The sequence below is a fragment of the Hyla sarda genome, chromosome 4 (genome assembly GCF_029499605.1).
Source record: "Hyla sarda isolate aHylSar1 chromosome 4, aHylSar1.hap1, whole genome shotgun sequence".
NCBI classification, from domain to species: domain Eukaryota; kingdom Metazoa; phylum Chordata; class Amphibia; order Anura; family Hylidae; genus Hyla; species Hyla sarda.
The window spans coordinates 113,430,595-113,444,441 of NC_079192.1; the positions used below are offsets into that span (position 1 = coordinate 113,430,595).

The 13,847-nt window shown below is 46.5% G+C and overlaps 1 protein-coding gene and 1 long non-coding RNA gene across 3 annotated transcripts in view; one reads left to right on the forward strand and one right to left on the reverse strand.

The window, feature by feature from the left end:
- KLHL25 (kelch like family member 25) overlaps positions 1–8,880 on the reverse strand; it is a 45,296-nt gene extending 36,416 nt beyond the window's left edge. The window contains exon 1 of one of the 2 annotated variants that reach the window (XM_056571890.1): positions 8,810–8,880. The gene's annotated coding sequence lies outside the window, so the exon portion shown is untranslated. Of the gene's footprint in view, positions 1–7,068; positions 7,296–8,809 lie in introns of those variants that run through there. The other variant, XM_056571888.1, reaches the window with a different exon arrangement.
- Positions 8,881–9,117: 237 nt separating this feature from the next.
- The window catches only part of LOC130368351 (uncharacterized), a 73,141-nt gene continuing 68,411 nt past the window's right edge, over positions 9,118–13,847 (forward strand). The window contains exon 1 of the long non-coding RNA XR_008892428.1: positions 9,118–9,215. This is a non-coding gene — a long non-coding RNA (uncharacterized LOC130368351). The remainder of the gene's footprint in view (positions 9,216–13,847) is intronic.

Consider the following 13,847-nt stretch of genomic DNA (forward strand, 5'->3'; position numbering starts at 1 on the left):
GAACCCCTGTTCTGTTAAAAAATGTATGGGCACCTTAAAGTGGTACCCTGGAGAGAAAAAAAAAAAATCAAATCAGAAAATTACACAGAATAAAATTTACTTCTATAAAAAAAAAAAAAAGAAAAAGAAAGCCTTCCAGTACTTATAGGCTGCTGTATGCCTTGTAGGAAATTGGGTAGTTTTTTTCCGGTCTCATGCTGTGCTCCGTGCTGCCACCTTTGTCCATATCAGGAAGTGCCATGGTGGAGGCAAACCTGCAGAGGAAACCTTTTTGCTGCTGCTTTAGACAGTTCCCGACACAGACAGAGGTGGCAGCAGAGAGAACTTTGTCAGGCTGAAGCACAGATTAAAATGTATTTATAAATGGATGTATATGCCCTGATAGCGGTGTTCATTCCTATGAGAAAATGCATATATTGGGCCTGAGCTGCAAGATCTGGTAAAGTCCACAAAGGAAAGTAGCAATGAGTTAGGGAAGAAAAAATTATAAGGGGAGAAAAAGGTTAAATCATGAAGTAGAAGTGACGGCAGTGATGCCTGAACTACAATATAAGCAGAGAATACCATACTGTAGTGTGTACAGACCAGAGCGCCTCTAAATGATGGCAATAGAAAGTCTATTAGAGATATAAAGTCCTTCAGGGAGCTCCCCAGGGAACCTGCCCATGCACAAATATTAAATCTCTCCCCATTTGTTCCGATCTAGATCATGTTCAGATTTAGAATATTCCGTGGAAGAAATCAATGAGCCTGTCTGCAAAGAGAACACAATACAAACCGGAACACGACAATCACGTCTTCTCAGCGAGACTTCACGCACGACCCAAGGTTACATACCAATACCTGGGATTTGTAGTTCAGCAGTATAACCAGTAGCCTGCCCAGTTTCCTCTAATAACAATATGTATATCCATTATTATATTACCATTATGGCTGGCCTTTGTTCTCATGAAAGGGGGGGGGGGGGTTCCAGCAGTCAAACCCCATCCCTAAACAGTTTCCCTCTATCCTGTGGATATGAATAACCCCTTTAACTCTTAAAGCGTACCCGTCAGATCCAAAAAACTTTTTTTTATATATATCACTCAGTACCTAATCCTGACCATGTACATCTAATTTTTAGGTGTCTAACCCCTTTATTTATTATTACATTTTTAATTTAGCTCACTAGTCTGAATTCCTCTCAAAAGGGAGGGGGCGTGGCCTCACTGTACAGGTCTCCGCCCCCTCCCTCAGTATGCTGTCTGCTCACATCTCCCCTAGCATTAGCAAAACTACAACTCCCAGCTTGACCTCACTGACAGTAGCGGGACACAAGCCGACAGTGGGAGGATTTTTCCTCCAGCTCTGAGCCCGCTCACAGCTGTCAATCAAGGAAGTGTGTCCATGGCACAGGTGATGATGCATGGACACAGCAGGACTAATGAAAACAATTGCAAAACCGTTTGGTTTTGCATGCTTTACAACCTAAGAAAAGTTTTTGTATCTGACAGTGCCCATTTAAAGCCCTATTACATCTAACAAACAAGCCAATATTGTCGAGTGCTCTTTAAACCTCACCCTGTGTGATAAAGCACGTGCGGCCGAAAAATGATAGAGGGGCTGCTCGATTGATCCAGTGATCATTCATATGGTCCTGCCAGCCTTATGACGAACCATGTAATAGGCTCATTGAACAAGCACCAGTCTAGGAGATCGGTGCTTATAGGGGCAGGGGCATGCCTGTGTAATACAGCCCTTAGGACCCATGCACATAACAGAATCATTCTTTTGGCTGACTCTAAAATTTAAAATTTATGTATTGGATTTTTCTGCCATGTGCACAGAGCAGCAGAATCACATTAAAAAACAATTACACTCTGAATAAACCTGAGTGGAATTTCCGTCGGGGGCATAGCCCATTACTCTTGGTGCCAGCAGCACCTTTAACATGGGGCAGCACAAGCACTGCCAAATGCTAATTCATATGGTGCAGCTGCCTTCCCATGGTTCCTATATACACAGGTTACTGATCGTCTTACATGCCACAGGGTACGGTCACCATGGTCTGACCTCCTTTCATGAATAGGTGGGGGAGGATTTGTCACAATAGAAGACCTTGTAGAATCATGTTGGGAAAATATCTTCAAAATATCGCATGAAAGGGAAGGATACAGGAAAAGGATTCTCTTGAATTCTAAGGCTACGTTCACATGGCCGTCTAGGCCCCTCCCGTTCTTCTTCCATCGAAAATAAAAACAAACTTTAAAAAAAAAAAAGACAATAACAGATGCAAACGGATGTTATCCATTTGGATCCATTATTGTTCAGTTAATAAACAAAAAAAAAATATATTTTTTTTTTGTTCTGAGCATGCTCAGAAGTAAAAACGGATCAAAAAACGGATTGAAAAAATAGTTGCAAACGGATGACATTAAAGGCTCATCTGTTTTCCATAGACTTTAATGATAAAATTTACTGTATCCGTTTTTCTACAGAAGAAAAAAATAACTGCATGTAGACGAGTACGAGTGCAGACGGGTACAAAATGATGTAAACTGATTGTAAAAAAAATCCCATTGACATGAGATTTTTTTTTTTTTTTTTTTAACTGTTTTTAATTTGTTTACAGCCTACAAGAACAGAACCGAAACGGAGATTAAAAAAAAAAAATAAAAAAAAATAAAAAATAAAAAAAACGGGGACAGACGGTCGTGTGAACGCACCCCAAGAAGAAGTTAAAGTCAAGTGACCTCTGTATCTTTTATGTTTTTTTCCTATGATCTACAACAGTGGTCTTCAACCTGCGGACCTCCAGATGTTGCAAAACTACAACTTAATTTAGCCAAACAACAACACGGCAAACATTAAGCGCCGTATGTAGGTCCCGGGGGTACCAATACATAGCCAAAAACAAAGAGACCCACAATACTAATGTTATTTCAAAAAGTATGACAATCTTTATTAGACAATATAAAACAAACAATTAAAAATAATTAAAAGGCAGAGGATAACCTTAGGCAGGAGACAACAAGTGCCAGTGAACCTGGTATGGGCAATGTAGGTATTCAGTCAAAAGCATACACAATGTAAAACTACAACTCCCAGCATGCCCGGACAGCCGTTGGCTGTCCGGGCATGCTGGGAGTTGTAGTTTTGTGACATCTGGAGGTCCGCAGGTTGGAGACCACTGATCTAGAAGGTTTTTATTTGCATTTTTATTGCATTTAAACAATTAGGAAGTTGACCAGTTGCCCATCGCAACCAATCAGATTGCTTCTTTTATTTTTTCAGAGGTCTTTTTAAAAACAAAAGAAACGATCTGATTGGTTACTATGAGTAACTGCTCCACTGCAAAGGTTTTGATAAATCTCCCACTATACGATCATGAACCCCAGTATTTACTTCCATTGAGCTTAGTTTACACTATCAGAACAGGGCAGATCTATAAACCCACAGCTTCTATCTATTCTACCCTGGATTTCTACAGATGAAATTCACAGTCCAATCTGTGAAAAATAAGGTCTAGTGTCATATACAGTGATCCCCCGACCTACGATGGCCCGCATTAAGTGCTATCCGGCAGCGCCAAATGCTTAAGCTGCTGCCGGATAGCAGCTTAATGTTCCCCGTGTGGTGCGGTAAGTATTGCTTACCCCTCCACGATGCTCCGGGGGTGCCCTCCGGGTCCAGTGCTGGTCTTCCGGTGTCTTCTCGGCCCTCTCCGATGACGTCAATACGCTGCTGCGCACGTCATCCAATAGGAATGGTGTACGCAGCGGCGTAATGACGTCGCTACGCAGGCCTAGTAAGGCCTTGCGGAAGACAGCGGAGGGCCGGAGAAGACAGCGGAGGGCCGGAGAAGACAGCGGAGGGCCGGAGAAGACAGCGGAGGGCCGGAGAAGACAGCGGAGGGCCGGAGAAGACAGCGGAGGGCCGGAGAAGACAGCGGAGGGCCGGAGAAGACAGCGGAGGGCCGGGATCACCATCTGGAGCGGCGGGGACACCATCTTGAGCGGCGGGGACAGGCGAGTACAGCTTCCTATACTTTACATTGCACGAATCTTTCAACATACGATGGATTCGACAAACGATGGCTCGTTTGGAACGAATTACCATCGTATGTTGAGGGACCACTTTACTTGTGATTGCCAAAATGACATTCTTGCAGGAGTACAGATGTGGAAATCCCGGCAGGGGTTTCCTTTTCCATCCAGTGAAGATCCGACTGCGGCACTGTAGCGTTACACCGGCATGATGACACAGAAGTCGGGTGAAAAGTAGTAGTACTTTTTATTAGTAATCATAAAAAGTGACATACAGGGTTGGACTATGTGTTTCGGAGGGGCTACCTCCTTCCTCAGGTCCAGATTCACCAGAGGGAGGAGGGAGCCCCTCCGAAACGCATAGTCCAACCCTGTATGTCACTTTTTGTGATTACTAATAAAAAGTACTACTACTTTTCACAGGACTTCTGTGTGATCACGCTGGTGTAGCGCTACAGTGCCGCAGTCGGATCTTCACTGGATGGGATTTCCACCTCTCACATCTGTACTCCTGCATTCCTCACCGTCCTCAACGGGACAGACGGCCAGTTGCTCCCGACACACCAGCGACCAGCCCAAAACGTTTCAGTGTTGTGCCTGAAATTTTGTGCAACCTGCAAAGGTGAGCAGGTCCTTTACTTTTCTGTTCTACTCTCTGCAAATACTGCGGATAACCGGCACTATAAAGCGCCATGTCTGTCTTTTTTCCTCCTATATCTCCTATAAAATGACATTCTTGGCATCTGCCAAGCCCATAGGGTCTATGGTAAGTGAGGACAGACAGGAGTTCTCCACCAGATCGCTCAATGCTGAATGAGGACAAGGCTTCACTACATGTACAGTCATGGCTGTAAATGTTGGCACCACTGACATTTTTCAAGAAAATAAAGTATTTCTCACAGAAAAGACTTGCAGTAACACATGTTTTGCTATATACATGTTTATTCCCTTTGTGTGTATTGGAACTAAAACAAAAAAAGGGTGGGGGGAAAAAAAGCAAATAGGACATAATGTCACACCAAACTCCAAAAATGGTCTGGACAAAATTATTGGCACCCTATCAAAATTGTGGAAAGATAAGGATTGTTTCAAGCATGTGATGCTCCTTTAAACTCACCTGGGGCAAGTAAAAGTTGTGTGCAATATAAAAATCACACCTGAAAGCAGATAAATAGGAGAGGAGAGAAGTTCACTGCCGCACTAAGCATGGACAACAGAAAGAGGAGAAAAGAACTGTATGAGGACTTGAAAACCAAAATTGTGGAAAAATATCAACAATCTCAAGGTTACAAGTCCATCTCCAGAGATCTAGATTTGCCTTTGTCCACAGTGATCAACATTATCAAGAAGTTTGCAACCCATGGCACTGTAGCTAATCTCCCTGGGCGTTGACGTAAGAGAATAATTGATGAAATGTGTCAACGCGGGATAGTCTGGATGGTGGATAAGCAGCCCCAAACAAGTTCCAAAGATATTTAAGCTGTCCTGCAGGCTCAGGGAGCATCAGTGTCAGCATGAACTATCCGGTGACATTTAAATGAAATTAAACGCTATGGCAGGAGACCCAGGAGGACCCCACTGCTGACACAGAGACATAAAAAAGCAAGACTACATTTTGCCAAAATAAACTTGAGTAAGGCAAAATCCTTCAGGGAAAACGTCTTGTGGACAGATGAGACCAAGATAGAGCTTTTTGGTAAAGCACATCATTCTACTGTTTACCAAAAACAGAATGAGGCCTACAAAGAAAAGAACACAGTACCTACAGTGAAATATGGTGGAGGTTCAATGATGTTTTGGGGTTGTTTTTCTGCCTCTGGCAAAGGAAGAGTGGTCCAACATTCCGACTGAGAGGTGTAAGAAGCTTATTGATGGTTATAGGAAGCGACAGTTTTCAGTTATTTTTTCCAAAGGGGGGGATGGGGGTGCAAGCAAATATTAAGTTAAGGGTGCCAATAATTTTGTCCAGACTATTTTTGGGGTTTGGTGTGACATTATGTCCAATTTGCTTTTTTTCCCTCCCTTTTTTGTTTAGTTCCAATACACACAAAGGGAATAAACATGTGTATAGCAAATCATGTGTTACTGCAATCCTTTTCTGTGAGAAATACGTCATTTTCATGAAAACTTTCAGGGGGTGCCAACATTTACGGCCATGACTGTACATCACCCCGGGGTGCACAGACCCGGCTGCAGGGGAAGCAGCGTGTAGTCGGAGGTTCTATTCAGGTCTTTACAGGTTAATTTTCAGATTAACAAGGAAAGCAGCACCCACGAGACAAGATGCAGAGCTGTTACGCTATCTGCCAAGGGATGCTAAAAATAAGACAGGGATGGCAGTGCCAAAAAGTGCAAAAACAGAGAGTACTGACACCAAGATCACACATTAACCCCTCTCCTGCCAGGCATATGTTACAACAGTTCATAGACCTGCCCACCTAACCAAACCCCTCTCCTGTCAGACCTTTTACCTTTCTGTCACACTTGTCCCAAAATAGTTAACCTATTATCAGCCTGACCCAAAAGAAGAGAAACAAGAAACTCCTGTGGTATAAGTCCAGACCCTCCATGTGACATCATATGTAAGTAGCTTCTGTTCGGATATACTATGAGGATATGTTTATACATACAGGATCTGCTGAATATTTTGGGCAGCTGATCTTGCTACTCATTGACTTCTATTGAAAGCAAAATCAGCTGCAGAAAATATGCAGCAGATCCTGTACATGTGAACATACTCTAAGGCAGTGTTTCCCAACCAGGGTGCCTCCAGCTGTTGCAAAACTACAACTCCCAGCATGCCCGGACAGCCTTCGGCTGTCCGGGCATGCTGGGAGTTGTAGTTTTGCAACAGCTGGAGGCATTCTGGTTGGGAAACACTGCTCTATGGGTATATTCACGCATACAATATTCTATGTATATTTGATACTGCAAATTTGAAGCTGCAGATTTTAATGTAACCTAAATACACTCTAAGTAGTCACCACTTTCTGAAGTCTTCTCATCCAGCTGCATTATAACAAGACATTCCCCATATGCTCACCAGACGGCTCTCCAGCAGTGTGTGTGCCCCTTGTGCCCGCTGCTGCCCCCTCACCATGTCCAGGCGGCACAGCTCTGCAGCCAGGTAATATACAAGACAATGCAACAAACTAGTTCTCACAGCAGGCGGAGAGTGACAGGACAAAAGAGCCAATCAGTAAAAGGCGGCTAGAGTTAGGGGCGGTACTTCTCTACCAGCCAATCAGAGCAGAGAGAAGGGATCCTAGAGAGAGGATGAGGCATGTCAATAATTACACCACATTAACCCCTCTGCCGCCAGACCTCTGTTTCTAATAGTTAACCCCTCTACCGCCAGACCTGTCCCCAAACACCGTTAACCCCTCTTCCACCAGACCTGTCCCCAACACAGTTAACCCCTCTGCTATCAGACCTGTCCCCAACAGAGTTAACCCCTCTGCCACCAGACCTGTCCCCCAACACCGTTAACCCCTCTGCTATCAGACCTGTCCCCCAACATAGTTAATCCCTCTGCTATCAGACCTGTCCCCCAACAGAGTTAACCCCTCTACCGCCAGACCTGTCCCCAAACACCGTTAACCCCTCTGCCGCCAGACCTGTCCCCCAACATAGTTAACCCCTCTGCTATCAGACCTGTCCCCCAACGGAGTTAACCCCTCTGCTGCCAGACCTGTCCCCCCAACACTATTAATCCCTCTGCCGCCAGACCTGTCCCCCAACACCGTTAACCCCTCTGCTATCAGACCTGTCCCCCAACACCGTTAACCCCTCTGCTATCAGACCTTTCCCCCAACACCGTTAACCCCTCTGCTATCAGACCTGTCCCCCAACACCGTTAACCCCTCTGCTATCAGACCTGTCCCCCAACATAGTTAACCCCACTGCTATCACACCTGTCCCCCAACACCGTTAACCCCTCTGCCGCCAGACCTGTCCCCCAACATAGTTAACCCCTCTGCTATCAGACCTGTCCCCTAACATAGTTAACCCCTCTGATATCAGACCTGTCCCCCAACGGAGTTAACCCCTCTGCCGCCAGACCTGTCCCCCAACATAGTTAACCCCTCTGCCGCCAGACCTGTCCCCCAACATAGTTAATCCCTCTGCTATCAGACCTGTCCCCCAACACCGTTAACCCCTCTGCTATCAGACCTGTCCCCCAACATAGTTAACCCCACTGCTATCACACCTGTCCCCCAACACCGTTAACCCCTCTGCCGCCAGACCTGTCCCCCAACATAGTTAACCCCTCTGCTATCAGACCTGTCCCCTAACATAGTTAACCCCTCTGATATCAGACCTGTCCCCCAACGGAGTTAACCCCTCTGCCGCCAGACCTGTCCCCCAACATAGTTAACCCCTCTGCCGCCAGACCTGTCCCCCAACATAGTTAATCCCTCTGCTATCAGACCTGTCCCCCAACATAGTTAACCCCTCTGCCGCCAGAACTGTCCCCCAACACAGTTAACCCTTCTGCTATCAGACATGTCCCAAAACAAGTTAACTCCTCTCCTGCCAGACCTGTCTGCAACACACCCCTCTCCAAACAAAAAAAAAAACAGTCATCAAATAGTTAACCCCTAAGATGCCACGAATTTAAACAATTGTTGCTGTCCTAAAGTTAACCAAACTGTTGCAAGAGCAGTCCTAAACATGGTTAACCCCTTGTGTCTCTTGATCCGATACAAGTAGTCACCGCCGTCTTCTCATACTGCAGCATAATAACAAGTGAGACATAAACAAGACATTCCCCATATGCTCACCAGACGGCTCTCCAGCAGTGTGTGTGCCCCTTGTGCCCGGTGCTGCCCCCTCACCATGTCCAGGCGGCACAGCTCTGCAGCCAGGTAATATACAAGACAATGCAACAAACTAGTTCTCACAGCAGGCGGAGAGTGACAGGACAAAAGAGCCAATCAGTGACGAGCGGCAAGGGTAAGGGGGCGGTACTTCTCATCTATCAGCCAATCAGTGCAGGGAGGCGGGAGCGAGGATGAGGCTCACCAGGGGAGGTGGTGCCGCCTCCTCAGAGTCCCGGTCCCAGGACACAGAATTCGGGAGGGATTATTGAATAGAACAGCAATGAATGCCGGGAAATAAAAGCGATGCTGTCACTTTATAGCAGCACTTGTGGCTTGTCACATCTGGAGTGCAGACTGTGGATTATATGTATGTATAATGTGTGCATCCAGCCTGATGGGGTGACACCACGATGCTCCTCCCCCAGACACTCTACATCTTGACATTTTGTACAAATTATGTACATTTTATTACAATACCCAATAACCATTATAGTACACCAGTATAAGAATATAAGGGGAGATTTATCAAAACCTGTCAAGAGGAAAAGTTGCTGAGTTGCCCATAGCAACCAATCAGATTGCTTCTTTCATTTTTCAGAGGCCTTTTCAAAAATGAAAGAAGCGATCTAATTGGTTGCTATGGGCAACTCAGCAACTTTTCCTCTGGACAAGTTTTGATAAATCTCCCTCATAGTGCTCTAACGATATATACATATTTTCGTTGTACCGCTCCACAGTCCTGGTACATTTTAGAGTTCTTAGTAAAGAATCAAGGCTAGAAGTCGGGCACATACACTTACGCAATTGGTTACAAATAAACTTTTTTGACAAATTTGTCAGGCACTTTTCCTAAACGTTGCATAACCTGTGGAGAACAAAAGTACTTCACAAAGAAAGTTAATGATATATATCAGAATTATCACGGGTAGACTTCCCTAACTTGGGAACTTGCCATCCCACCCTCGCCGGTCGGACTGCTTCCGAGTCTAGGACATGTAGCGGGGTCCACGGGACTGTGCCCCCTCTAATGGACTCACTCAGATGTTCCAGTTCACCCGGGACAAAGTAGACTGATGGTGACCACCATTTGCACTACAGCGACTTGCGCCACTGGGGGAACGTCAGTTTGTGCCTGTTAGGCCAGCCAAACCTCCTCTGCGGGAGTAGGTCGAGGCACTTCAGTTGGTCCCTACTGGTTAGGCCACACCTCCTCAACCACAGGAGTAGGCCTGGGCACATTGTGGTAGATACTTTGGTGCCTTGACAGGCACTTCGGGCAAATATTTCTCTTCTTCTGGACAGATGCCTTTGACTTTAGGGGACAAAGGTAGCAGACACTGTCGCAGATATTGGATAACTTGCGGCTCATCGCCAAACAACCACTTAAGTAATGATGGTGACTGGGGACGTACAGCAGACTTCCGGGCCTGGGGGTGGGGGGTTTGCTCTGGGCTAGGGATAGAAGGAGGGGTGGTGAACGTGGCCTAAGCCGGGGTACTCAGTTCTGACTTGTCGGTGTGAATTTTGACCCAGGACCCTGAGGTCCGGTTGTGAGGGGACAGCCTCATCGGCGATGATGCACTAGAAGATGCTGGCGTTCCCTCTTCCGGGGTTGGTGGCCAGTCTCCATCGTCCTCGGGCAGCGGGACATAGTAGCAGGCCTCTTCGTCCCCAATAGAGATGCGCTGTATATGATCTGCCTGCTCCTGAAACATTTGCGCCACGGCAACTTTCCGGGCCTCCGATGCTATCTTGGGACTCTCTGTACATGTGCTTGCCATGCTGCTCCTCTTACAAACTTCCGTAAAACTGAGTGGTTCAGGCATCGCTACTCCTTTTATGCAGGGCTTCGGGGAAATGGCCGCCGGCCGGAAGTGCGTCAGCGGTACAGCGCTGACTTCCACTCCCCCGGGAACAAGGGACGGATCTTCACAGTTTCACTTCAGCATCGATACAACCGCATGGTTTCCATGCCCAGGGACGGGACGCTAACCAGCGCGGGTCATTTTCGCGTGCTTCTCCGGCACATCTTTAACCCTTGCAGGTACAGGCAATACTTGGCAACGCAACATAGTTTCTGATTTGATTTTGCACATGGTTTTCACGACTTCCATACTCTTCCAAATACCAGGCAACAAACTTTTCTTCACCTCCCCCTCTATTTCACCAGCTCCTCGAGTAAAACACATGTTATAGACAAAGTCCCATACACATTCTGGCTCAGACTTAACCCCTTAAGGACTCAGGATTTTTCAGTTTTTGCACTTTCGTTTTTTTCCTCCTTACCTTTTAAAAATCATAACCCTTTCAATTTTCCACCTAAAAATCCATATTATGGCTTTTTCTTGCGTCGCCAATTCTACTTTGCAGTGACATTAGTCATTTTACCCAAAAATGCACGGCGAAACGGAAAAAAAAAAATCATTGTGCGACATAATCGAAGAAAAAATGCCATTTTGTAAATTTTGGGGGCTTCCGTTTCTACGCAATGCATATTTCGGTAAAAATTACACCTTATCATTATTCTGTAGGTCCATATGGTTAAAATGATACCCTACTTATATAGGTTTGATTTTGTCGCACTTCTGGAAAAAATCATAACTACATGCAGGAAAATTTATACGTTTAAAAATGTCATTTTCTGACCCCTATAACTTTTTTATTTTTCCACATACAGGGCGGTATGAGGACTCATTTTTTGCGCCGTGATCTGAAGTTTTTATCGGTATGATTTTTGTTTTGATCGGACTTTTTGATCACTTTTTATTCATTTTTTAATGGTATAAAAAGTGACCAAAAATGCGCTTTTTTTGACTTTGGAATTTTTTTGCGCGTACGCCATTGACGGTACGGTTTAATTAATGATATATTTTTATAGTTCGGATATTTACGCACGCGGTGATACCAGATACGTTTATTTTTTATTTTTTTTACACTGTTTTATTTTTTTTATGGAAAAAGGGGGGTGATTCAAACTTTTATTAGGGAAGGGGTTAAATGACCTTTATTAACACTTTTTTTAACTTTTTTTTTGCAGTGTTATAGGTCCCATAGGTACCTATAACATTGCACACACTGATCTTTTACACAGATCACAGGCATGTATTAACACGCCTGGGATCAGTGTTATCGGCGCTTGACTGCTCCTGCCTGGATCTCAGGCACGGAGCAGTCATTCACCGATCGGACACCGAGGAGGCAGGTAAGGGGCCTCCCGGTGTCCGGTCAGCTGTTCGGGACACCGCGATTTCACCGCGGCGGTCCCGAACAGCCAGACTGAGCAGCCGGGTCACTTTCACTTTCGCTTTAGAAGCGGCGGTCAGCTTTGACCCCCGCTTCTAAAGGGTTAATACCACACATCGCCGCGATCGGCGATGTGTGGTATTAGCTGCGGGTCCCGGCCGTTGATGAGCGCCGGGACCGACGCGATATGATGCGGGATCGCGGCGCGATCCCGCTTCATATCGCGGGAGCCGGCGCAGGACTTAAATATACGCGTCGTTAAGGGGTTAAATTGCATTGGCATGCTTTTTTTGCAGACAATATTGGACACAGTTCAGACTAGGGGGCAGGACTTGTGGCATAAGGCGCACACCCATATCCTGTTTGTGACGCCAAAAGTTGTGGTATGAGGATGTGATGCATGGCAGATGGAATTACCCTAGGGGCAGATGCATTAACCCCTTGTATTCGTGATGCCAGGGCGTTAATCTATCCTCAGTACCACCCGAAAGTATACTGCAAGATCCTGGGCTAGGCACGGGGGCAATAATGACTCCGACGCCAAGTTACGAATAACCGTAGCTTTACAGAGGATAGACAGGTGGAAAAGTCTATACAGTTCATCGAGGCCCACGGAGGAGACCTTAAGGGCTTGCTGGTTCTTGTAGTAGATGGGGTCAATTTAATGCAGGCCACGTTGACTTCACAAATGATGACTGTGACTGACGTGACTTGTGACTGATGACTGACAAGACTGTGACTGTGGCTTGTAGCTTGTGGCTGCAGACAGGACTTGAGGCCTCCTATGACTCTGGACACACACTTAGGCACAACTTGACTGGACCTCAGCAGGGAGCAAGAGAGAGAGCAGAGGCTCCACCCAGGGCTTTTATGGGGGATGCTCTGGGGGGATCCCATTGGTCAAGATTAAGTCACCTGGTCACTGATACCTCCTGGAAAACAATCACATGACAACTCACATGGTAAACAGTCTTAAAGTGAAAACTCTTTCTTCACACATTACACCGTACAATACATAATAAACATATTTACATGTGGAAACAAGTGCAGGGAGCCTTGGGGACACTGAAGGAGGCTGCCTGACAGTATCACCTCCTGTACTGGGCCACCACAGGTGCTATTACCGGGGCGGGGATCACCTTGCCAATGGATGATGAGGGTGCTACTGCCCCCCCCCCCTGGCGGTAGCAGTAGCACCCCCATTATGCATTGGCAGACTCATCCTCCTGGCAGTAGCACCCCCATCATCCAGGAGGATAATGCTGCTACTGAATGATGGGGGTACTACTGCCAGGAGGGTGATCCTGCCGATAGATGATGGGGGGGTGCTACTGCTGGGGGGGGGGGGGGGCAGTAGCACCCTCATCATCCGTTGGCAGGATCATCCTCTTGGCAGTAGCACCCCCATACCATCCAGGAGTATGGTGCTGCCGATGGATGATGGGGGTGCTGCTGCCAGGAGGATTATCCTGCCGATGGATGACGGGGTGCTACTGCTGGGGGGGGGGGGGGTCAGTAGCACCCTCATCATCCATCGGCAGGATCATCCTCCTGGCAGTAGCACCCCCATCAACCAGAAGGATGATCCTGCTGATGGATGATGGGGGGGTGCTATTGCCAGGCAGGGGCAGTAGCACCCTCATCATCCATTAGCAGGATCATCCTCCTGGCAGTAGCACCCCCATCATCCAAGAGGATGGTGCTGCCAATGGATGATGGGAGTGCTACTGCCAGGGGGGGTGCAGTATTGGGCTAT